The sequence below is a fragment of the Bactrocera tryoni genome, chromosome 4 (assembly GCF_016617805.1).
Source record: "Bactrocera tryoni isolate S06 chromosome 4, CSIRO_BtryS06_freeze2, whole genome shotgun sequence".
Taxonomy (NCBI): Eukaryota; Metazoa; Arthropoda; class Insecta; order Diptera; family Tephritidae; genus Bactrocera; species Bactrocera tryoni.
Genome location: NC_052502.1, coordinates 43,392,492 through 43,419,477, shown reverse-complemented (window position 1 = coordinate 43,419,477; position 26,986 = coordinate 43,392,492). Strand labels below are relative to the sequence as shown.

Sequence of the window (26,986 nt, the reverse complement as noted above, 5' to 3'; positions counted from 1 at the left end):
GCGGCTTTTCTGAGACGGATGTGTGTGTGTGTGAGTTTGTGTGTATGAAGGAGCGCACTTTGTTGTGCGCAGAAATGCTTGTTTGCAATTTGTTCACTTGCTCTGTTGCTTACTTATTTATATTTTTGTTTGCTTGTAAATTGAGTTAGGGATTTAAGTTATTTTCGCTTAAGTTTCAAGTGCTTGCAGTTAAGATATTCTGGCGTTGTATTTTTAAATAAGTATATATATATATATATTTACATATATAATATTTTTGAGTTCGATTTTTGTTTACTTTTCCTCTTAGTTGCTAATTTTGGTTTTGGTGCGATCGTTACGTGCTTAATAGGCTTACGTGCGTTAGTGTTGTTGACTTTTTTAGTTATATTTAATTTGTATGTTCCTTTTGCTTAAACAAAAAAATGTCGTCTTTCAGATTTATTTAGATTTGTGCCTGCTGATAATTTTTGTTTGCTGTCCAAACGAAGAAATCACGTCACATTCGCGCTGCGTGTGTGTGCAAACTCTAGCCTAGGCTGCGTTAAATCTTCGCCTTGCAAATCTCTCTTATCGCTAGAGCTGACACAATCAGTGTTTTTTTTTTATCGAAATATGTATTTATTACATTTGTTGATTTTTTCTGTGATTTTTATTGCTATTTGATCGCTATGCACCAATCAATTTTGTGCAGTTTTCCAATAAGTTTTTTGCTAGAATTTCATGATTGTGTTTGTTTTGCTTGTCTCGCCGAGATGCCGGTACGTTGTGTGCGCTGAAATGTTTGGACAATAATTTGTTTTGATTTCTACGTGGAACGTTGCAACTGTTGTTTATGTGTTCATGAGCTTGACATTGTTGACAGTTCTGCAATAAAAAAATATAAGAAATTAATTTAATGGCACTCAAACATTATATATTACATAAAATATTTATAATAAGTAAATAGTTCTGATCAAATATGACACGGACTAAAAAAAAATATATTTTCACTTCTTTTAATAACGGGGTTTTCAATAAGAGCGCTAAAAGAATTGTTTTTAATAAAACAAAAACGGTTTGGGATATGAATGAGGCCATTATGTATGGAGCTCGAATTCTTTTGCATGGCAAGTTCGGACCCTGAACCCAAGACGGTTTTCAAGCATAAGTCGGCCGATACAGCTGCAATTTTACGTTCGATATTCATACGAAGTATATCAATCGTCGCTGACTTGTTGGCATGTCCATAGACTTGAGGTAGCCCCACAGGAAATAGTTTAACGGCGTCAAATCGTACGACCGAGGCGGCCAATTGGCTGGGGCATTTCGTGAGACAACACGTTCACAAAACTGTGTGGCTAGTGATCCGTCCTGTTGGAATCATACATATATTAAGTCCATAGCATCCAATTTAGGCTAAGAATATTCGTTTACAAAGAGAGGTAGCGATTCACATTCACAGTGTTGATCATCACGGAAGAAGTAGGGCCAATGATGTCGTCGGCCTATAAACCGCGCTAAACCGTATTGTTTTCGGTATGCAATGGTGACTCATGGAGTACGTGTGGATTGCTGCCTGACCGATAATGCATATTTTGCTTAATGACGAAGCCGTTCAGGCAGAAATGAGCCTCATTGCTGAAGATGATTTTTCGATGAAAATCCGAATCATTTTCAAGTTGTTGTTAAATTCGCGGACATACGACGATTCTGGTAGTTAAGCGACTTCAGTTCTTGCGTCAATTTGATCTTTTAAGAATGTAGACCAAGATCTTTTCACAAAATTCGCCACAACGATGTCACAGGGATGCCCAAAGTTTGAGAACGACGTGTGAGAGACTGATTTGGGTCTTCCTCAATTGATGCGCTTGTGGCAGGAATATTCTCGACACTACGGACTCTTCTTTGTCTCAATGGCACGGGAACATTGTGTACTGTGCCTGTGGATTCAAATTTTTCCACTAGACGCTCAATTGACGACCATAAATTCGGCTTAGCGCTATTAAAGTTGAGGCCACTGATTCAGAATATCGACCTTAAATTGGGCGTAGCGCTATTAAAGTTGAGGCCACTGATTCAGAATATCGATAGTAAATTTTAATAATTTCGACTCGTTGTTGGATCGTATAACTTTCCATGATGAAATGGCCAACCTTACTGAAGAGAAATGTCAAAAGAGTGGGAGAAGATGTAGATGTCGATTTACTTTTGTAGCGTCCCTATTGAAAACCCCATTACAACAGTATTGATAGTCTTCAATGTAGGGTCCTGCACAAGCACACCAATGATTCATCTATTTTTCCTTACACTTGTTATTGTAAGCTCTTCAGTGTTTTCACGGAATTCTCTTGTTTTTGCCATTGGAAACACAAAATTTTAAGCACAATCGTTGTTCGATTACTTATTTCATGTTAAAAGTTACCAGACAATCTCTTCGCGTCGAAAACAAACAGCTGTCGAACGCACACCAATTGACTATTGGTGATAAAACTTCACTCGAATATAAATAAGGGTTGTACCAATCTGGCGAAAAAAACTTTTTTATAGATTTTGATCAGATGGTACTTGCAAAATTTTTACTATTTTTTATCTATAAGCTGCTAAAATTTTGTTTTCTCCAGAAGAACGTCTGCTTGGCTGTGAGAAGTTAATTCCGTTTAAAAGTCGTTAAATAAATATTAAATGTTTATAAAGATGATAAGCACTTAGACATTTAATTAAGGAGCAGATAAGAAACTTTGTACGCGTATTATCTCAACTTTATCAACGTAATCGCGATAAAAAAAAAAAAAAACACTTAAAAACTTGAAGACAGTTCTAACGCGAGTAGACTACAGAAGAGTTTGCTTGTGGAAAAAAAAGGTTTCTCATATTTTTTAAAGCGAAGCTAAGTTATGTTATAGTTTATTATATTAAGTATACTCTAGACTAAATCACTTTACTGTTATTAGTAATTAACAAAAAACTTTTTTTAGTTAGTTAAATATTCACACACCCTGTGTTGTAAATAACTTGACTATTGACAAAGTGTGTGTTATAAATAAATCACAGTTATTAGTCGTAATATTTAAGTCGGGTCTAGCAATATTTACTTCTCTCACGAATAACGTAATAATAACTGATTTTCTGCAGTTTTGCTTTCATAAATGTAGAAGCACAGAGTTAGTGAGTAATTGCTTATATTATTTTATTGCAGGACATACAATTATATTGCTTCAAGTTATTATCTGCATTAAAGTACGACATGTTAACAAGCTGAATATAAAGTTATTATTTTGTAGAGCTGCCACCTCATTTGGAAAAAGTATTTCCTCAAAAAAGATATGAAAAATAAGATCTAGTAGAAAGAAATTTATGTATGCATTGAATTGAAGGTTTTATTTAGCCAAGTTAGATTTATTCGGTTTAAGGGATCAGTAGGGTAATCTGGCCTGTTTTTTTGATATTATTTTTTTTTTTTTCATTCTACAACAGAACTTTTTTCACATATCATGAGATATATCGTGGTGTGTATAAACACATTTTTTCAGGATTTTTTTGATGACAGCTGTCGGAGAAATGGCTGAGTGAATGAGATGCGTTTCTTCACTGGCTGACACGATTTCTCATGTTTGGATCATCTGAAACACAAAAACTCAATTTATTCTTTAAAAGTACGTGAAAAAATGTTGATAAATAAAAAAGTAATTAACGTTTTTTTTTTTAAATTTTTCCCCATGTTTTTTACATAAATTTTGTCATAACATTGTCAATAAATTATAAAAATATAGGGACGATAGCCAGGCGTTTTGTGAGCATTTAAAAAAAATTAAGCAAATCGGTTGAGTAGTTCGACCGGAATCATGTCCGCCAGTTTAAAAAAGTGTGTTTTGAGAAAAACGCGTTTAAAGTTTAAGGTGAGGCACTCCGAGCGCTCCGAACGTCACGCGGTATTATTATTTTTGGGCTTTTTACGAAACCATCCAATGGTAAAGTGGGTTTCTACATTAATTCTAAGGGTATAAGGGAACAGAAAATGCAAAAACAAAAAAAAAATTTAAAAAGATTACCTTACTAACCCCTTAAAAAATATGCACCGTTTTGTTAACTTGGTTAACTTGTTGTCATTTTGTAATTTCATACTGCCACTTTCATAGACACCCTCGACCCTATTGGCAAAAAACTGTTCTCGGAAGCCTCTCTCGGCGATTTTCTTTTATCAGCCAAACCATTTGTCATGCTCAGGAATACTTGGAAATCACTTGGTGCCAGGTTCAGACGTTAAGGTACATCAATTTATAATAACCTCTAAACCAAGCTCTCGGATTCAAGGGCGAACTATGTTGTTTTTGTACCAGTTATCTAGTCCCCGTTAGGTTGGTAAGATTCAGAGAAGTTGTCATCGTGGTCATTCCACGGTAGGCCCAGGAAACGTGCTATTTCGACGGGGTCGGACCATAGGGAGAGGGATGTCAGATGTGCAGGGTTAGCTGGGCATGCAAAGAGGTGGTTTCAGTCATTCCGGGGTCTCCTTGCATGCTGGACATATACTTGATAGGTCTGCCCCGTATCCAGAAGGAAGCTGCGTAAGGGTCGCTCTCTATTCTCACGGCAACTCGAGCTCGTCGTCTGTAATGGATGGTGGTTTGACTCCAAGTACGCCATTCACTGAGAGGGGGTCAAGTATGGTCGCTCTGTATTGAGTGTTTGCTGCCATGCAGCGAAGAAGAGAAAGGTCGGAGAGATAGCCGTTTACTTTTGAACACATACCATTGCCCGACGCCATTGACGTGCAATCATCAGCGTACGAGGTAGAAATTCCCTCTAGTGAGGGAGAGGACCATCACCCTGCGGAACCCCCTTTTTAGTTCTTCTCAATTAAGAGTTTTTACCTCGAAACACTACGGATGATTGTCGATCACTGAGGTAGTCCGTAGTCCACCTCTTCAAACCTGGAGGAAGCGTAGATTTTTCGATGTCCGCAAGTAGCGTTGTGTGATTGTCTGTGTCAAAAGCTTTTGATAAGTCTAACGTTATGAGGATCGTCCTCTTGCAGAGTGGTTTTTTGTTGAGACCATAGCGGTGAGTACACCACTATCTTGGTGTTTATGTGCAGTGGTGGTGCTGTGCACGAGTCAGTATCGATATGTACGGCATGCAGTTGTTTTGTTGGAACACAATTACTTTCGTATTGTCATAATTATTAGTTGGCCGCTTCTAGACTATTGCTTCCTTTAGATGGTCTAATTGTTGACAGTACAAGTCCGAATTAAGAACTGGATAAGCCTCCTCAGCATCGCACATAAGATTCTATCGAGCGTACTGTCCAAAAGAATAAAGCCCACCGTCAACAAACTGATTGGACCTTATCAGTGTGGCTTTAGGAAAATCAAGAACTGACAAATCTTGGAAAAGACTCGTGAAAAGAGGATCGACACGCACCACAACTTTGTCGATTTCAAAGCTGCTTCTGAGAACACGAAAAGGAGCTGCCTTTATGCCGCTATGTCTAACTTTGGTATCCGCGCAAAACTGCTGCGGCTGTGTATACTGTCGTTGAGCAATACCAAAAGCTCCGCCGGGATCGGGAAGTACCTCCCTAGCCGTTCGATACCAAACGAGATTTCAAACAAGGCGACTGACTCCCTATCGTGCGATTTCTTCAATCTTCCCGTGGAGAAAATAATACCATCTTTTATAAGAGTGGCGTCCATCTGGCGTACGCTGATTGTATTTATATCTCTCCAAACTTTTCCATAGGTCTTGAAAGATTATATTTGTGCATAACCATAGTACATAAGTATGTGTGAAGAAATACTGATTATTTTAAGAAAATATAACATGTTTTACCTTGTTCGTATAATTATCGTTTCACAACATCAGAATAATTCGATTAATTTGTTAGAATTTGGTTAATCATCAAATGATAAGAATCTTAGAGAAGAAATTTTTGTTCGAATTAATGGTAAACAGTTCCTGGAAGTGAACAATCTCTTATCATATTATTGACCGGTATAATTAACCGGCATAACGACATAATATTATATATATTTGCACTGAACTTATTAGCCTAGATATAAATGAATACTACAAGGTAGGTACAGATAAAAAATCGAGGGGTTCGTAGAATTTGTTTAACAGAAAGCAATCCATTATCTGTTAAAAAATGAGTACACGATAATTTGGAGAGCGTGAAATGAGTACCGATGTACATACTTTGTGCAATCACAGAAAATGTCAATGAAAGTGTTATCAAAACAAAAAAGTTGCTTAAGTGGGTATGGCACCGGAGTGGAGTTACTTATATAAAGTATGTGTGGATATATCACTCGCACATTGCATTTATTACACGAACAGTACCCACCGCTGTGTCAACGACACATTACTCAGTGACAGGGGCATCGTATAATTAAGTGCCAAAGTGGTGCACTGTTGGACGCTGAGTGCCGCCAGCAGATTGATTGCGAACTACAACAAACGAGTTTGCGGAGGGCACAGCGAAATGAGTCGCAGAAATAAGTATGAAAATAAATCAGCTACTTAAACGTATTTGAATTTCATGACAGGGGTGCCAAATAGGTAAAATATAAGACAATTTTTTTTAGAAGTAGGACTCTACATGATCAATATCAATCCATTTTGAAACATATTGCATACCCTTGATGCCGTAGCCGACCCCAGGAGGACCTTGGAAATATGTCTGGCGGTAAGGAAGAATTTCCAGTTTAAAATTATTAATTTTATATTCAAAATTTTGATTTTTTGCAAAAGGGGTATTTTTTTTGCGAAAAAAATTACTCTAAACAGTGGCTAAAAATGTCGAAAATATCAAATATCTTATTCCTTTGATCATTACCAGAAAAATATCACCTTAGGAAGTTCCTGTGAAAATTTCAAATCGGTTGATCCAGTCGTTTATGAGCAATTTTCTCACCGACTGAAAACAGCGTTTCGAGAAAAACGCGTTTAAAAATTTAGCCGCCGAGCCAAGTTATGAAATTCTAAAATTTTTCGGAAAATTTTTCAAATATATGTACTTTTGATATAAAGAAAAAGATTTTTCGAAATTCACGATTGAATATAACCCCAAAAATTATCCCTCATGTACCGGACAATATCAAGAAGCTTAAAGATGGCAAAGTTAAGAAAAATAACTAAATGTAAAATATACAAATTGGAGCGCTTGGTATTCGACTAATCGACTAAGCGGATAAGGCAATATTCGAATAATAATATTTGCAGTATTCGCATAGTCGTAAGTTGTCGACTACTCGAATAGGAAGCGGTCAACTTCCATTTTTTAATCGGTTAGTAGTCATAAGAACGGTTACGAATCGGATATTTGAATAATCGGTTTTCAGGTTATTCGGATAATTTTGAGAGCCCTAATATAGGTTGTTAAATATCTCTCTTCCGGTTTTTTGATTTTTGAATTTCGCGGCTATTTATAAATCGTTACAGAGCTCGTATCTGGCAATACCATACATCTTTGGAAAGGTCTTGACATAACCTACAAAGCGACGCTATGCATGATTAGTTTGGATATTGCGTCCAACAGTTATAGACGTGTAAACATGGAGTTCACTAACGCCGAAATTCGCGCTATTTTAAAGTTTTCCTGCGATAAAGGCAAATCCGCTAGAGAAACGTTCCGTGAGATTAATGGTGTTTTGGGGGATGGTACTCTATCACTTCGAACTGCGGAGGAATGGTTTCGACGATTCAGAGCGGGTGAAAACGACACCATGGATAAGCCAGCCGACGGAAGACCTGTGACGACGAATATCGATCAAATCATGGAAAACATCGGGATAGACCGGCATGTGGCATCTTTTGACATCGCCCAGAAGATAGGAGTTAATCACCAAGCCATTTTAAACCATCAGCAGAAGGCTGGATACACAAAACAGCTTGATGTTTGGGTGCCGCATGATTTGACGCAAAAAAACCTTCTGGACCGAATCAACGCCTGCGATATGCTGCTGAAACGGAACGAACTTGAACCATTTTTGAAGCGTATGGTGACTGGCGATGATAAAAGGATCACATACGACATTATCAAGCAAAAATGGTCGTAGTCGGAGGCCGGTGAATTGTTCCAAACAGGGGTCAGATTGACAGCCAGAAAGATTTTGCTGTGGGTTTGGTGGGATTGGAAGGGAATCATGCACTATGAGCTGCTCCCATATGGCCATAGGCTTAATTCTACCATCTACTGCGAGCAACTGGAGCGCTTGAAGCAGGCGATCGACCAGAATTGGCCAACAGGAAGGGAGTAGTGTTCCACCAGGATAACGCCAGACCACACACTTCATTGATGACTCGTCAGAAGCTACGGGAGCTCTGATGGGAGTTTTTATCGCATCCACCATATAGCTCGGATATAGCGCCAAGTGATTACCACCTGTTCCTGTCCATGGCGAACGCCCTTGTTGGTGTAAAATTGAACTCAAAAGAGGCCTGTGAAAAGTGGCTGTCCCAGTTCTTCGCAAATAAGGAGGGGGCCGTCTAGATGGAAACAGATTAGCGAACGAAACGGCGCATATTTGAACTAAATCCGATTACTGTAACACTTTTTATAAAGCATTGAATAAAGAGCAAAAAGGCGGAAGGGAGATATTTGACAACCAAATATAAATACTTTCAATATACTACATATTCCATAAAAATAAGAGATCCGAACCAGTTGGCATCTCTATTAAGCAGAACGTGTCCCCAACAAATTCATGCGAATACGAAATAAAGTCATGCGCAGTGCGAGCGTGAAATTGATTACTTTGCTGCTCTTGTTACATTTAATGACACCTATGAAGTGGACAAAGTGGCATAGCTAAGTTGAGACAAGGGAGTTTGAGTGCATGAAGTTACAGCATAATAAGCCGATGCACGCCCGTTGCTCCTGCTAGCAATGCACTATTCGTGATAGTGATGACACAATCAAAGAAAATTCACAATCGTTAATTGAGTTAGAATGCTTTTCATACAGGTTCATTTATTATAGCACAAAAGGGTTCAAAAAGTTATTTACTGCAACCTTGTTCGATTAGTTAGTATGTCCGCTATATGCTAAAGTGGTCCGATCTGAGCATTTTGTTAATCTAACACGTTACCAAAAACTATCGATAATTCTATACCTTCTATAGTGTCCCATACTACCCACTATGCATCTTCTAGCTAACTTACTGACCGATGCAGTTTCCATTGTTTGTTGTTGCATTTATTAGCTTGCTCGTTCGTAAACATACGAACTTCGAACGATAAGAAGCTATTTATACATTGAGTATTGTGCAAGCCGGCAACGGCATGCCATGCTGACATAGTGTGTGCATACTGTTATTTTTAATGCTATTCAAGCAGTACGTTCGTGGAATTTTCAAGCCTTCATGAATCATTGCATTTTTATTTTCTATTTGTTTTTATGAGAAACTTACGTTTCAAAACAGTCTTTTCCCGACGGTCGTGTGAAATAACGAGCTGTCTGCGATTGTATTTCGCATTTCAATAAGCAAAGCGATTTATTTATTATGGAAATTTTAGAGATTGAATAAATACTCGTAATTGCTGATCGAGTGGGAAAGCGCTCGAAGCGATCAATAAAAATATTAGCATGTACTTACATATGTATATGTATATAAATAACAAAAATAAATAATTAAATGTATAGTATATACATATGTACATATGTATATAGATATATGTATGTATACATACATATGTATGTATATATAATGTGCATTTTCACGAGATAATAAAATTATTGTTTACATATGGGTTCAGAGGTGCAAAAATTTCGATTTATATTGTTGTGCACCCACACATTGCAAAACTATACAATAATATAATCAAGTATGTACGTATTTATATGCTTGTATTAGTGCATTAATTAAATTAATTTTCTTATAGTGCTAAATCGTTGTTTTAAACTGACACAATTCGCTGTTCGGTAATGAAGAATTATAATAAAGTTGAAACACATATTTACACACATACATTGTATGTATGTATGTACACATGTACATATGTATGTAAGATTTAAAAATATGTTTATTAAGAAAAAAACAGAAATTACTTTAAAAATTTCGGTAACCTTGAAATGTTATAAAGAAGTGATTTTGTTGAGTTTCTCATTCAAATGGCTTACTGCAAACAGCGAGAAAATATATATGATAAATGCGATAAGGCGAATTTCAAGTGTGTACCGAGAAATTTATACACTATCACAGTTACATATGTATGTATGTTATCGGAATAATGATTTGTCGTTTTATTAATTATAGTTGGCAGAAAAGTTTCCAAACTATTTTTAAATAAATTCATAAAAAAGTATAAAGATAAAGTTAGAAAAAAAATATATAAAAAAAATTATAAAACAAAATAAAATGGAATAAATTCAAATAAAAGAAATAAATAATAAAAAATAAATAAAAAGTTAAACAGTAATATATACATAGCACAGCAAACAATTTTTTATGTTGCTCTGAATATATTAGCGGATATTGATTTTCTCAAATCCCAGATTTTCAATTTGTTACTGAAAATATCGAATATATTATTGCTTTTATGATTATTGCACATCTTAAGTTTTGATCAATTTGTTTTCAGCCATGATTGGGCTGTACGGTCTACCAATGGAGGTGAATTTGAGTTTTAAACATCTTCGGGCTGCTATATATGTACATACATATATTCTGGCCTAGGGCAACGCTTAGTGAATCATTGCAGTCAGGTGCAATCTGACATTTCCATTGGAAAGTTTGACATTTTTTTAGCATAACATCACTCAGAACGTTTTGTCATTTAATCGTGAATTGTTTTATTTACAGGGAGTTAAAAAATTCATCTCGGCCAAAAAATGGAATTAACTCGTGAACATTTTCGTGCGATCATTTTTCCCAACTTTCGACGTGGATTATCACGACAAGAGTGCATCGAAGAACTAAAATCTTGTGCCAGAAAACATCGATGCCGTACGTGAACTGATAATGCAAGACTGTCATGTAACATACCTTCAGATAGAGGCATGCCTATGCATTTCTCCCGCCAGCATACATTCGATATTGCATGAACACCTGGCCGTAAAAAAGGTTCGTTCTCGTTGGATCCCGCACAATTTGAGAAACGCTCAAAAAAAGGCTCGTGTGGATTGGTGTGAAGAAATGCTGAAAAAATACGATCGCGGTGCAACCATTTTCGTTGATAAATATGCCTATTGTTATTATTAGGCCAGAAATATATATAGCAACATACATATGCTTTAATACGTTTACATTTTTATAGAATTTCCGAAGACTAATATGGAAAAGTACTGTTCTGAAAAGTGAATCTTGAAAATATTTTGTGTTGGTAATCTAAAATATCCTACGGAACCATAGGCACCAAATTATGAAGACATTGTGCGAAATATGTACATATGTATATGCTAACAAACTTTCAGAGCCTAGGAGGAAATGTATGTATCAAGTTGGACTATCTCCACAAGATGGATCCGTCTGGTTTAATTTTCGCATAACTTAGTGACCCAAAAGATGAGCGATAGCACCAGGATCTAACAGTGATGGTAGAAAGGTATCTAGATTGATGGGCTGATTGCAGATAGTGCTTAAAAAGGGATTGTCAACTGGAAAAATATAAAAGAAATACTCATAAAGGGTGATCTAAGTAGAGGTTCTTTATTAAATAGACTTTTTTGACAGATCACGAGTGAGTCATGTCAAACTGTCGTCTTATTTTTGCTCAGTATTGTTTGGCATTTCACCATGGAAGGACCTGGGCCTGAACAATGTTTACAAATCGTTCAATTTTATTACGAAAATTCTATAAAGAATGTATTTCGCGCGCTTCACTCAACATATGGTCAACATAATCGGCCTACTGAGCGTACTATTATTATTATTATTGAGATAACACTTCGGTGAGCAGATAATTTCATGTTTTGGGCCGGTCGATTGGCCACGAGATCGTGTGATATCACACCGTTAAGCTTTTTCCTGTAGGCATGTGTAAAGTCTAAAGTCTATATGGGCACTCCCGCTTCATTCAGGTCTTCGAGTGAAACATCACGCGTGTCATTCGCCAAATACCAGTCGAAATGCTCGAAAGAGTCATCGTAAAATGGACTCAACGGATGGACCATCTGAGATGTAGCCGCGGCCAGCTTTTGAAAGAGATAATTTTTAAAAAAATAAATATCAAAGAATGTTCTTTCCAATGATAAAAAACATTTGACGTTTCTCCGTTTTTTCTTTAAAAAAGTAAGGAACCTCGAAATGGATCACCTTTTAAAAGACTTTTAATTAAAATATAAACCATAACATATATGTACATATTTAAAAAAATTAGATAAAATTCATGAACTAAGACCACCGTATATAAGAAAACAAAAGTCTAAGAAATCGACAAGTTCATGTATTTACAAAAAGTCTTCCACAAATTATGTTCTTAGAAGACAGAAGGCTGAAGTTCATTCAAGAAGACTATTGTATTTTTCGTTTATTTGCATATTCATAGCCACATCCAAGGGGAATTCATGCAAGCTGATAACTGCACCACAAAAACAAAAAGTACCAAAACAAAATAGAAGAACCATGACGGTACAAATGCACAACAAAAAAAAACACATTTGACAATCAGAATAGAGAAATGAATGAAAAATAAATAAAATCAGCTGCTCTGCAGCTAACAAGCAAGGCAACCATATCTTCAAGTGTCCCAAAACGTTGCCCTTGCAATTTATTTTTGATAAGTGGGTTTAAGAGGAAATGGCGCCAAGGAAGGAATGTACGGCAGATATCACGCCAATTCAATAACAAATACTTAAAAGAGCTAGGGATGGAGGTTTGCAAAGAACCCACGAAAATGTTAGGTTAGGTCGCGAAAATACTCGGAATTCCGTGCTATTCATAACTGTTATATTTTTCTCTGAATAAATTAGAAGTCGACATAATAAATTTACAAAATCAAAAAAATATTTGTGAAGAAAATGTTTTACAGAAAAGTATAATAGTTCTATTATTTGTATAATCCAGCAGCACAATGCATCTATCTAATAGAGCAAAGTTCGGGGGAAATAATTATTCCTATTAAAATTAATGATAAAAATAATAGTAAATTAATTGCGTTATTGCTTTCAATATTACAAGCGTTCTTTTAAGTATTAACACATGCACATACATATGTACACACCTACATACAGACTACACATTCAGAACTAGTTACACAAGAGCTCATAGGAAATAATCAGTGGAAAAGTTACAAGTAGTCAAAGTCAGTGATCGCGTGCATTCGCTGCCTTAATTACTTCAAGTTCCATTGTATAAAACACGTACAATACACACATACATATCCACGAAAATAAAATATTAATTGATTTCAATCACTGCAGGTGAACCTCATCACATAGTATAGTATACATATACAATATATTATGAGAGTATACGAAGTGTATCGAATTGGAGGCAATATGTATGCGAGGCACGCTGCGTGGCTCTAACATATGGTATTGCGCAACACAGAAAATATTGACAAATTTTCTACATATTTAAGGATATTGCTTTCCGGGCCGTAAACTATCAATACATCACTTGAAGGTTAGTTTATTGGTATGGGAGTTGACGATAAGCACCTGTGTGTTGCGAACAAACTTAGCCAAGTTTGATGTTGCCAACTAAACGAGTTTTGATGTTAAATTTGCTAGGCTTTCTGTGAATTTGACAATTAGAAGGCTCACTAAGAAAGATTTTATAAAAATGGAATTTCATGCCAGACTTTTTAGACCACTTAGAGGCTATTCAGCTTAAGAGAAAGCTAGCTGAATTAGGTGCTGAATGACAAAACGCCAGTTATGAACTTCCAGTCTCATTAATTGTTATTGAGGCCTGGCTTCAATTTGGAATTTAACGGGCATCTATTAAGTATTTTTTAGTCAACCCGTTGATAAAGCATTATCTTGCACAATACATCTATCTAATAGCTGAATCGAGACTGAAAGACTGGAAAGCCTGACATAGAGAGAGTTAACATTATTTGTAATATGTAAGTACAACGACTATTTTAGGTTTTTTTCGCATTCAGCGCTTATTCAGCTTAGATCTTAGCTGAATGAGGTGTATTTATATGGTAATCCATTTCGAGGTTCCCTACATTTTTGAGGAAAAAAACAGAAACTTAAAATTTAATGGGGAATGTTTATTATCTTTCTTGAAACCAAAGTCGATGAGAACACGTGCTTTAATTTCAGGCGACTATTTAGGTTACCATGGCGCGATAACGGTCATAACGGCATCATTTTGAAGAAATATGCACTGATGATTCCACCGGCCCACAAACCACACCAAATCGTGTTTTTTTCTGGATGAAATGACAGCTTTTGAAATTCTTCAAATTGCCCTTCCAAAGTGTCAATTTGGTTTGTTTATATACTCATTGAGCCAGAAATGGGCCTCACCGCTGAACAAAATTTGGCACGAAAACGTCGGTCTTCCTGGACCATAGAGCGAAGCGATGTCGCTTGGTTCAGTTCTTGCATAAGCTGTTTTTCGGTCAATTTCAATTTAAGATCTCGATGTAAAGTACGTCAAGGCGTTCCATACGTCAGTCCGAGTTGCTGCGAACGGCACCGAAACGACTCTCCACGGTCTTCGTGTACACTCTAAGCTGCTATAATTTCTTCACCGCGTGAGGGACGTGATCTATTCGGTCGAATATTATCCAATAATGAAAGCTAGGGTCTCAAGATGGGTGACGGTGTTGCGAATAGTACGCTCAGTAGGCCGATCATATGGACCATAAGTTGAGCGAAGCGCGCGAAACACATTCTTTACAGAACGTGAATTTTCGTAATAAAGTTGACCGATTTGTAAACGTTGTTCAGGCCTAAATCTTTCCATGATTAAACGCCAAACAATATTGAACAAAAATAACATGAGAGCTGTACACGACTCATGGGTGATCTGTCAAAAAAAGCCAAAAAAAAAAAAAACAAGAAAAAACGTTACCCTTCACAGGTGCATTTATATTAGTAACTATGTGTTCAGTTAGTATGGAAGCTATATGCTATAGTAAGCCGATCTGAACAATTTTTTCGGAGATTACATTATTGTCTTAGAAAATAATCTATACCAAATTTCGTGAATATATCTTGTTAAATGTGAAAGTTTTCCATACAAGAACTTGATTCCGATCATTCAGTTTGTATGGCAGCTATATGTTATAGTGGTCCGATAACGGCAGTTCCGACAAATGAGCAGCTTCTTGAAGAGAAAATGACGTTTGTAAAATTTCGAAACGATATCTTAAAAACTGAGGGACTAGTTTGTATATATATAGGCAGACGGACGGACGGACGGACGGACATGGCTAAATCGACTCAGCTCAATATACTGATCATTTATATGTATGTATATATACTTTCTAGGGTCTCCGACGCTTCCTTCTGGGTGTTACAAACTTCGTGACAAACTTAATATACCCTGTTCAGGGTATAAAAATGTGTGATCGAAAAATACACGTGACATCAAAATCATCATTCAGCTTTTTATTTCACAACAAAGCTGAAGCGCAGCCCTAAACACAATACATAGTGGCTATACCGTGTATCAGCCAATACTCCTACATATGCACGAGTATAAATATATGTATGTACATATGTGCATATGTACGTATGTTTGAATGTGTACCTAAACCAAAACGAATATTTTCGCCAATCTATAAATAAAATTCTTGCTACCACATGCCTTCAAAGTTTAATAAATTTTTAACCGTAATACAATAATTCTCTGGCGATCGTTTTTTTTACGCAAAGCTTATGCTATGCGCAATTATGCAAATAATCTCGCTTTTACACTGTTGGAATTTTATAGATACACGCTTAGTTGTAAATATGGTAATTTATGTACAAATTATACATACATACATACAATGTATTTATATGCAATACGTATCAAGGCAATGTCAAGTTCAAGTTTATTTATTGTGAACGAAGAGAAGCAAAAAATTGCTCCCTTTGAGGCGCTTGGCAAATGAATTGGCAGCATACCAACACATAGCCACTAATACATACATACATATGTATGTACATATGTCCAGTATGTAAGTATAGGCGCATACGCATGACCAAATTAAGAATCCATAAAAACAGCGGAGCTTCGCATGTGGGAAACGCGATGATGACACATTTCTTACAACGAGAGCCGATGCCTTGAAATTTTATATATTGCGGCTTATTGGCAATACTGAAATTATGCGAGTCGGATAACCAATGTGACATAATAAAAGTATGCATTTATCAGCTTAATTAGCCACAAACACACTAATTCGTAAGGGCTTAAAATATAATTAATTTTTAAAAGCCAAACATTAGGCTGGTTTTTCCAATTATAATATATACACATATGTATGTATATGAATGTGCACAAATACGGTATATGTATATGTATGTATGTATATTAAGGCCCTTTATCGTGTGAAAGTTCTCATTATATGTTTTTTTATCTGGGAGCTAATCGATATTAAATAACTTCCTAAGAAATATGACACATTGTTAGAAAGTTGCATTTATGCTGATTTTTAGTGCCAGAAATATTACAAGAAACAACAAAGCGCCTTTCCGATGACATGATTAAAACAAAACAAGAAAATTGAAAAGAATCAATACAAAGACTGTATGTATGTATTTTGATCGATTAGTGTGAATGGCAGCTATAACATATTTATATACATGTATGTATGTACATATGTATAATGGGTTGATATGAATTTTTTTACAGAGATTTTTGCGATGCATGCCAAATTTCGTGACGATATCTTGTCAAATAAAAAAGTTTTTCGTACAAGAACTTAATTTTGATGGTTTAGTTATAATATATGTAGCTAACACGTGGATCAATAAGTCCCGGGACTGACGCATAGATGGCGTTGCCAACAAAAGTTCCGTATGATTTTTCATAAGTACCAACATTCAAAAGATACCTGTCAAAATTTCATATCATTCTGATGTTTGGTTCACGAGCTACAGTGATTTAAGTGACGCCTGTCTTGATATTCTCAAAAAAATGTATTCGAAACTGTTTCATGCGTTGATTTATCATTGCTTTTTGATGAAGAAAAACACAGTGCAAGCTCAGCAATGGCTTGAAAAGTGCTACGGGAAATCTGCTCCATCAAAAACAACCATTTGTCGGTGGTATGCTGACTTCAAACGTGGTCGTACAGACACTGAAGACGCTGAACGCTCTGGCCGGCCAAATGAAGCAATCACACCGGAAACCATCAAAAAAGTCCACCAAATCGTTTTTGAAAACCGTAAAATGAAATTGCGTGAAATAGCTGACACTTTAAAGATATCATACGGCAGTGTGTACACTATTTTGCATGAAAATTTGTCTATGAGGAAGCTGTTGTCAAAGTGGGTGCCGCGTTTGCTCACGGTGGATCAATGCGCCGTGTCACAAGTCGCTCGCTACAATGGCGAAATTGCATGAATTCGACTTCGAATTGCTTCCGCACCCACCATATTCACCGAATCTGGCCCCCACAGACTACTACCTGTTTGCAGACCTCAAAAAAATGCTCCAAGGAAAGAGATTCTACTCCAACGAGGAAGTCATCGCCGAAACGAACGCTTATTTCGAGGCCAAAGATAAATCGTTCTATAAGAAAGGTATTGAAATGTTGGAGAAGCGCTGGACTGATTGTGTTGCTCTTGAAGAAGACTATGTTGATGAATAAAGTCGAGTTTTGCCAAACAAAATGTGTTTTTCTTATTTAGTCCCGGGACTTATTGATCCACGTGTTATATGCAAGAGTAGTCCTTCTGTATCATTAAATGGCTCTACAATACCTGAAAGTGAAAATGTCAAATACCTAGGTCCTTATTTGGACAGAAGACTCACTTGGAAGACACACATAAAAGAGAAATTGAAGCAGCTCAAATTTAAAACAAGAAAAATGTACTGGCTTTTAGGCTTGCGATCACAGCTTAGCCTTGAAAATAAAGTACGACTCTAAGAGTCAGTCCTTAAACCAGTATGAACGTATTTATTGAAATCCTCTTAGCATATCAATCTAAGACTTTAAGAAGCATTGTAAGTGCTCCTTGGTATATAAGCAACTTAGAAATCAGCATAGTTTGTCGAAGATACCTTGATAGACTTTGTAATCATGAAAACTTACTGGCAGCAAATCTACAAGACAACAGTATAGTTAGACGCTTAAAAAAACTCAATTTTGGACCTTCCAGACAGATTTTAAGTATTTTTTAAGAATATTTTTTAGCAAATTATGTTATTGAAGAATATATCGATTAGTCTCAATGGATCCCAATCACTCCTGTTATGATGGTTATATTTATAAAATTTGTTGATTGTCTTCAGATAGATTGCAAATAATATAGTATATAGTAAAACAAAAAAATATATGCTATAGTGGTCCGATATCGGCAGCATCGCCAAATGAACAGTTTAGGGGGGGAGAAAAGGACGTAAGCAAAATTTCAGATCGATATCTCAAACACTGAGAGACTAGTTTGAGTTTATATAGAGTTGAGTTTAGATGAACATGGCTAAATCGACAAAAGTCTTCGTACTTAAGTTATAGTGCGCATTTAAGTACTCATTTCTGAAGGCTAAAGATTAATATATGCACATAGCGGAAGGTGCGATCTAGTTGTGTATACCATACTATATTTTTCCAAAGACACTTAGGAAATAATACTTTAAAAAATCAGTATTTTCATGAACAAAAATTTTACCTTGGAAATTGACGAACGTTAGTCAAGAACAAATGCAGTAAATGACAACTTATATATGAAAACATAACAGAACTATCAATATCGGTCTTGATCAATCGAACTACCATACAAAATAACAACTAGAAACAAGGAAAAGTATTGCAAAGAATTTAGTGCAAAGTAATTACATTTGTATTTATATTTTGCTCTTTAAAAACCCAACTAAGTATATTAAAATATATTACTTTTCGTTGGCATGATATCATAAATAATTTATGTTCATTTAGGGCGACAGAGTAGTGCGAGATAAGGGAGGTACATGCAACAAAAGCTCATAGCGAATTATATTAATTGCTACAACTACATATTTGACTCTTATCTTTAGACACATGCTATGTATGTATGTAAGTATGTATAAAAATTGAGTGTGAGTAAATTACAATGAGTTTATGGGACAATGCATGTGATTCTACCTTACTTTATCAAATGCAAATGAACGACACCGTCGGGAAGAAATTATTATTACGTTAGTAAAAGCAAATAAACAGATAATGTAACGAAACGCTGTAATCATAATCATAACTTTAAGTGCAGACCTAATGTTTTCGATGATAAGATTTAGAGCTTTAGTCAGGTGGGTTGTTTTACTGCTGTTCAAAGGTTCTAAATACCAACAAAACAAAACTTAACATGCACGTATCTCGCAGGTGATAAAACTACTTTTTTGAAACGCTCCTGATAATGAGATCACAGAAGCACCTACATACTATATACATATATTAATCGTAATACGTAAACTATTCCAACTGTTAGACAGCTAAACTCTTTAGTGTTGCTAACCAGTTTAAGCATTAAAGCTAAACAGGAAATTAGACTGCCTGAAACAGATGAAAATGGTGGAGGCATACTACCACAGAGGAATTGAGTCAGGGGCATAAATAAATTTCGAATAGAGTTATAACAAGAATAAATAATATATTAAAGCGCCTTAAAATATGTTAACAATAGAAAATAAAAAATGCAAGTGCCAAATTATCGTCAGAAAACAGTTACCAAATAATTAAAAAAATGTTGCCGCATTGACAGACCCTGGCGAGACAAAATCTGAGGTCGTTCTGCATACCCAAAGACCAAATAAAGCCGGTCAAAGGACTGCCAGCTCGGAGTATTTCTGTCGCTACAACAACAACAACAGCTCTTTCCCTACGGTCAAACTCTTAACACGGCTTTGTGCTGCCAACAATAAGCAACCGCACAGAAGTTTCCTGTTTTGGCCAATAGGAGAGGAATTGTGTTTCATCAAACCAAGGCTAGGCCATGCAGTGATTCGCCGAAGGCTCTGAAAGCTAGATTGGGGGATTCCTATGCCTTCACCTTATACTCCGGACCTAGCGTTACTATCTGTAGTATCTAGTGATTACTCTCTGTAGCTCTCTATGGCTTCGTTGTTAGTTTTTTGCTGAATTGTAGAGTTTCTTGGGGCTGGTATTATGACATTACCTTCAGAATTCCAAACAGTTATAGAACAATTCGGTGCATGTTTGACTTGCTTCAGATCATTCGAACTTAGCTACAGAAAAGTTTCAGTTTAATGCGAAAATAAAGTTTCATTTAGGAGACCTTGCAATAATCTCTTATAGTAATGTAAGGGGCGTTTTATGTATGTTGGATATGTAAGTATATGTAGTACATTTGCAAACGGTGAAATCTAAACCCGTTATAAAAAAAACTTCAATATAGAGGTGAAATATGGAATGTCAGTTCGATAACCCGATATTTACAAACGTGTCATTCATTTTCAGCGTTTTTTTTCATTTTTTTGGCAACAGTCAGTTCATAGTATATAAGTTCGTTCACAGCTGTACAGGTATATGTGAGCAGCTGATAAATGTATATTTTACATATGTACATATTTTCAAATTGCAGTCAGATTAACGTTAATACACAAACCAAACAAGCGATTTTATTTGTTTATTGAACCGGCAAACTTGTTTTTGTAAGCATATACTATATGCATATGTATATATGTATGTACATACATACGTATAATATATAGAACTCCAGCTTCAAGTGCAATTAGTGACATGTGAAAGTAATAAATTTGTTCTACTTTGAAATGTAGAGCGCTCAGCTGCTGTCCATAAGCGCCATAAAAGGGGCTAAGGTTCATTCTGAAATTGTAACCTAAAAATTAAGCTAATTTGGAAGCCTTGAAATTTTAATAAATAAGTTATTGTTAGCATCGCTTGGTGCGTACTGTCTCAAATATTTTTATTATTGATGTTAGAGTGCAAGTTTTTCTGGCATCAAGCAATAGTTATATAGAAATTAGTCAGCATTTATATTTGAAATATGCTAGTGGTGGAGGAAAAAATGCGAATATTATTTTAAGGTTCAAATTAATTGTAAGGTCAATATGTGTGTTGCGCTTTAAATGGCTACACGCGAATCGCCAACGGTGGCGCTCGTGCCATATACAAATTTCATTTTTGATAAATGTCTGGCATTTGCGTTTACTATATACTATGTACATACCTAAAAACATTAAAGTGGAATAAAAAAAGTGACGTTTTAATTAAAAATTATTATTTTTGAGTACAATCCGTTGTTAGAGCCTGGAAGCAAAAAGTAGGTTGCATAATTTATTCTTAACCTATAAAAAATTATATATTTTCGCCTAAAAGATTTCAACAATATATGTATAAGAACCGTATCAGTGCCGTTCTAAAATACCTGAACAGACCAGGATTTTCAATTGGCCAAGTACTGTCAACTCGCCATGACTCAAAATTACTTGAGCAATTTTTTTATGCCGGTACAACAACAACAAGAACATCCCTATCAGTGACGAGCTGAATAGATTTAGCCATGTCCTTACGAAATTTGACATTAACCTTTTTAATCCTGAAGGGTATTATAGCGTATTAGCGTTTTCTTGTTTTTATAAAACTAATTATAATCAAAAATTACACAAATTTAATATTTTGTTTTTATTAATCCTCAAATCTCTATAATTCTCGAAATTTATTCAAAAATCTACAAAGCGATCCATCCTAATATAACCAATTTCATATGTATATTGATAACCACACAAAAGATGAGCACCACTGGCACACAGTCGCAAAATAAACGTAAGCACAAAGGCATGTTAACCAATACAGGTGCACCCATATATGTATGTATGTACATACGTAAGTTTCCCCGCATTAAGTATGTTAAGTACATAAGCGCATAAGTACAACTGTGCGGAAAACCTTGTTGGCATGCGATTTCAATCTATAGTATAATACATGTCGAAAATTTGAATATAATTCTTTTGCATTTTCACACCAGACCCCAATTTTACAATAACAATAAAAAGGGGTATTGATACTAGAGATCAAGAATCAAATTCAAAAGCAAATAACGAAAATACAGCAGAACTATATACATATATACATACTTAGATAGATCTATAGTATATGTATCGTACGGGGAAACGCCGCCCAAGTTTTTTAATATTTTTGCTGTGCTGCCGCTGCGGTGATCGTTGCTCATTGCCAGCACTGGCACAGGTTTATTTCAAGTTCAACGTACGCCTATCAAAAATAGACCGGGTCAGGCTTGCTGCTAAACTGAGTACATTGAAAATGCAAAAATACCTACAAATGTACATATGTACATACATATGTATATGTACAAGATTTGAGTAGCATTACCGCTGATTATAAGCAGAATAAACATACAAAAAAATATCTAAGAAGAAACCGCTAACTTCGGCAGTACCGAAGTACTCTCAAGAAAAAAATCCGTACAAGGAATTGATTGCGTTCGCTCAGTTTGTATAGCAGTTATATGCTATAGTGGACCGATCTGAACAATATGTTCGGAGATTGTAACCTTGACTTTGACCATAATCAATGTAAATTTTCATACCTATGTATATATTTTTACAAATAAAAAAGTTTTCCATACAAGAACTGCAATTTGAACGATAAGTTTGTATTGTAGATTATATTCTGAAAGCTATATTCTTACATCCATACAGTGTACTTATATAAACAAGTATCCACACAGATCTGTTTATTATTATATTTGTGGTTGCCATATGTATGTTTGCTGTGAGCACTTTCCTCGGTTACACTGAAATCAGCAGAGGAGCTAATAAACAACTTTCTATTGCATAGTAAACGCAATTAACACTCTTTCTCATTGTTGTAAGCCAATATTTTGAGAAATGCTGCTGGAAACGATAATAAAACTAAATTAAAGATTTAGCTCATTCACATGTATGTATATTCATATCTAGAGACTCAGAAAAGTTAGAAAAGAGAAAAAAATTCAATTTTGTAAGTCAAATTAATTATTTTGTATTTAAACACTATCGTTAAAGCCTCGTCTTAATAAATGTCAACAGCAAAGCAGCCTTTACACATACATACATACAAGCAGAACAGTCTACGTCGGTCTTGTTATCAGTAAACTCACGCATAATAGATATACAAATGTATGTACTTAATTATAGCCATAATGACGTTTTTTTAAATATATTTATATAATAAAACTTTTGATAATCACGTATGAATCACAACTACCGATTCTTGCTTTTGTTATTTCAATTGATGTAGACATACAAGCAACCGCAGTTCAATGACTCACCCTGTTTGCACCGGAAAGTAAGTACTTTAGCATTGCAGAGAGCAGTCATATGATAAGAAATATGACTTTCGAAATCCAATCGCACGTCTACAGTAACAGTAATTTTATTCCATTCTTAACGTAAACTTGAAGGGAATTTAAGCATGGCAACAACAAAGTAAACATAAATATACATATTACATTAATTGAGGAAAGATAGGCTGTATCCGTGCTGTGACATCAAAATGCGATATTTAATGGGTGTGACATAAGTTTTGCGTATTTTATTACGAGAAATCTTTTCAGTTATGAAAATAACATGAGTGGTTTATCTTAAAAAATAACCGAACTTTTTCGATATAGAATAAAATGTAACATATGTATATCATCTTTGAAAGTTATTATTTATTCATAATTTTATTTTATGGCATTTATAGGAATGTTCTTCAGCACATCCGATACAGCTGTTTGAATGACACATGGTGTTAGATTCGTTTTTTTCATAAAAAACTCATATACTTTTCAGTCTTCATTTAATACCCGTGGAACACAAAGCGCACAGATCTTTCTCTTATCCAAACGTTCAACTTCAATTCACCTACGGTAGGTTTTTAAAACACCTTAAAACAATTCTACTCAATTTCTAGTTCATTGATAAAAATTAACATCAACACATTTTATGAAATAATTGCCATAATTTAGCGTTTCGTATATCCTCATGAATATGCAAACAAATTTGGACATCTGGGTCCACAAGGTTGTGCGATTGTATCGTTAACACTATGATTGAAACGCGCTGAAATTATTTACTTGATAACACAGTACACACGTATCTTAACAGCTGATAATTGCACAGCACTGGAATGTATAAACATACAAATACATATACATACATACACATATTTACATAATGTAAATACATATATGCCTCCAAGTTGTGCTGAAGTTTATAAATGCTTACCCAATCGTACTAAGCAGTAGCGGAGGTAAGGCATTATGTAACAGGATAATACTTAGAATTCTTTCATTTTTGTTATAAATTACAACACAAGTTATTATTTATGTGAAGCACATTTACCAATTAGCTGCTAATTGCAGCTAACACAATAACAAAGGAAACATTTTCTTAGAATGTGCTTTTAAACAACCTTGCGAAGGTTGCACATGGATACAAACATACATATGTATTGAATCATTTGTCATACTACTATTTAAATGAATTAATCATTGTTTATTTCGTAATCCTTCACATCTACGCCTGCGTAAAGCACTCATGAGTACTTTATCTACTTATTGATTAAGAATGCGATTTTTTACAAAAAAAAAAGTTGAAACCGATACAGTGGGAATTTAATCATTTTAAGTCAATTAAAAGTGCGTAGCAACACCTTTAAATAAATACAGAAAAGCTTTCCTCTATTTACATATATTGTATAAGTTATAATTATACAAAATAAAACAAATTAAAGAAAGTAACCTGTAAAAATTGACATTGACCGATCACAGTACAATGTGTAACGAATATAAAACTCAGAACGCTGTGTACATATGTATGTACATATATCAATTGCGTCTGTTATAGCAAAAACAAAGTCAAGAGCGCAATTTTTGTTGTTGGGCAGGTAAATGATCGTTGTACATTTTCCGGCATCAATATAAGTACATATGCATATAAATAAAATAAAATGTTGTGTTTCGCATGACTTAGTCATCGTTCCATAGTTTGTATAATAAGTTAAACATTTAGTAATTTTTTAGATACCTTTTAGTTTGTTTTTTGAGAAAACAACATTTGTCTTTACAAATTGCGATTGTTCAACGTTAACTATGATGATTTTTAACTATTTTTCATACGCGCTACGAATCGCTAACTGATTCCCGATAGCCCGGCGGTTTTAAATGCGACGGACGTGTTCGGAGTCACTGTGTATACTACATAAGTAGTTATGAATACTATATCACTAATTAACTAACTACAAACCTTATCAAATATAAGAATGTCCAGTATCTTGACAGCTATGACGTTTTTTTCGGGCTGAAAGATAAAAAAAAACGCTTTCCGCATTCGATCTCAGCAACAGCGATAAGCATTGAGTTTTTTTTAGCACTACAGCGTGTTATATATTATTTTTTCGCATGTTTTTTTCACTTTGTCGCGTTTTTTATTGTCACAAGTTTACACACCTTTCGTTATGATTGAAAAATAGGCACAGAAACCGCTAGAAGAGGCCTGTTCGAGAGGCAGATGCACTTACAGACGGACAATAGTAACAGTTGGGCTGACAAACTAAAAGGCTAACAGTCAGCGCCACAATCGATTTTTCGTTCACCGCCCTAAAGTGCTAAAGTACGAGTACGGCGACCGACAAGCTGCAGACAACGGTCACTGGTAGCAGTCAAAGCAGCAGACGCACATATAAACGCACTAACACAATGGCAACTGTTCGGCCGCTAAATTGCCGCACCTCGCGCCCTTTAAGGAGAGATTTCAATCTTATATTTTTTTATTAATACACAATGCAATTTCAATTAACGCCGCTTCCTTGTACTTTTATCACAATGCGGGCGGAAAGAGTGGTTGTTCGATTTGTGTTTGTTTAAATTTCACTAAAGCTATGGAAATACGCGTATGAAAAATCCGACATCGAAGCGAGACGCGAATGTTTGACGTTTGGCAATTGTATTTGTGTGTTGTTTGACATTTAGCAGACTTACCTAGCGGTATTGCCAGCGCTTAACTATATATCGCGTTGCCAACTACGTGAATATTATAATGTTTTAAACCATGAATATTAGATGTTTTCTAATAATAATAAAATAAGCATAATTTTTCTCATTTAGCACTGAAAATGCTCAATTCTGATACTGTCAAATCCTCTGATGTTAAATGTTGGTGGAATCCGCTTAAAATTTTTTGTGGTGAGTGCCTCATCAAAAAATTAAATATTCCTATATTATCGACCCCATGAAGCTCCTCTATAATCTACATACTATGTCATATATTCACAGGAAATAATTAAACTTTCTTATTAATATTAAATTATTATTTTTTTATTTTTTTTGTGCTTTTTTTTAAGTAAAAACTATTAAATTTTTGAGTGTGTTTATAAAATATATATTCCGTGTTGTATTCACATAGTTTAAAAATTTCCGGTAATATATAATATACATATATGAATATATCTAGTTTTGAAATTTTAGTTTTGGTTGTGGTTTGTTAGTTAAAATTTTTGCCGATACTCAGATGTTCATGTCCGGTTTCGTACTGCATTGTCTTCGGCGAGTAATAGTGTAAAAACGTTGCGTGGTTAAAGCAGTGCGTCGATAATAAAGTGGTTTGTTTTCATAGCGAACCATCCATCATAAAATAAAGTATCTCTTTATAGTGGAAAACTTACTCTTGAACGAATCTAATAACACAAATACTCGCCAAAAAAAAGTCTGCGTACACGCCTATGTCTTCATTTCTTTTGTTAAAAAAATAACATTAATATACTACATTTTAGAGCATAATCACATAACATTCTTCTATACAAAGAGTAATAAAAAATTATAAACATATTGTCGCTTTTATATTTAAGCCCGTTCGGAGTGGCCAAAAATACTAGCGCAATGTCAAACTTGTTATGTTTTGCAGAGTGTTAAGCAAGAACTCCGACATTCTGAATCCGTACCGTTCCTACGACAGTCGGGTCTACGTAACCG

At 35.2% G+C, this 26,986-nt stretch overlaps 1 long non-coding RNA gene across 1 annotated transcript; it reads right to left on the bottom strand.

Moving 5' to 3' along the window:
- Positions 1-109: 109 nt before the first annotated feature.
- On the bottom strand, positions 110-25,952 carry LOC120775646. The gene is made up of 2 exons (XR_005705344.1): positions 25,263-25,952; positions 110-846 (listed from the first exon to the last, which is right to left on the bottom strand). It is a non-coding gene; the product is annotated as an uncharacterized LOC120775646 (long non-coding RNA).
- Between the last annotated feature and the right edge of the window lie 1,034 nt (positions 25,953-26,986).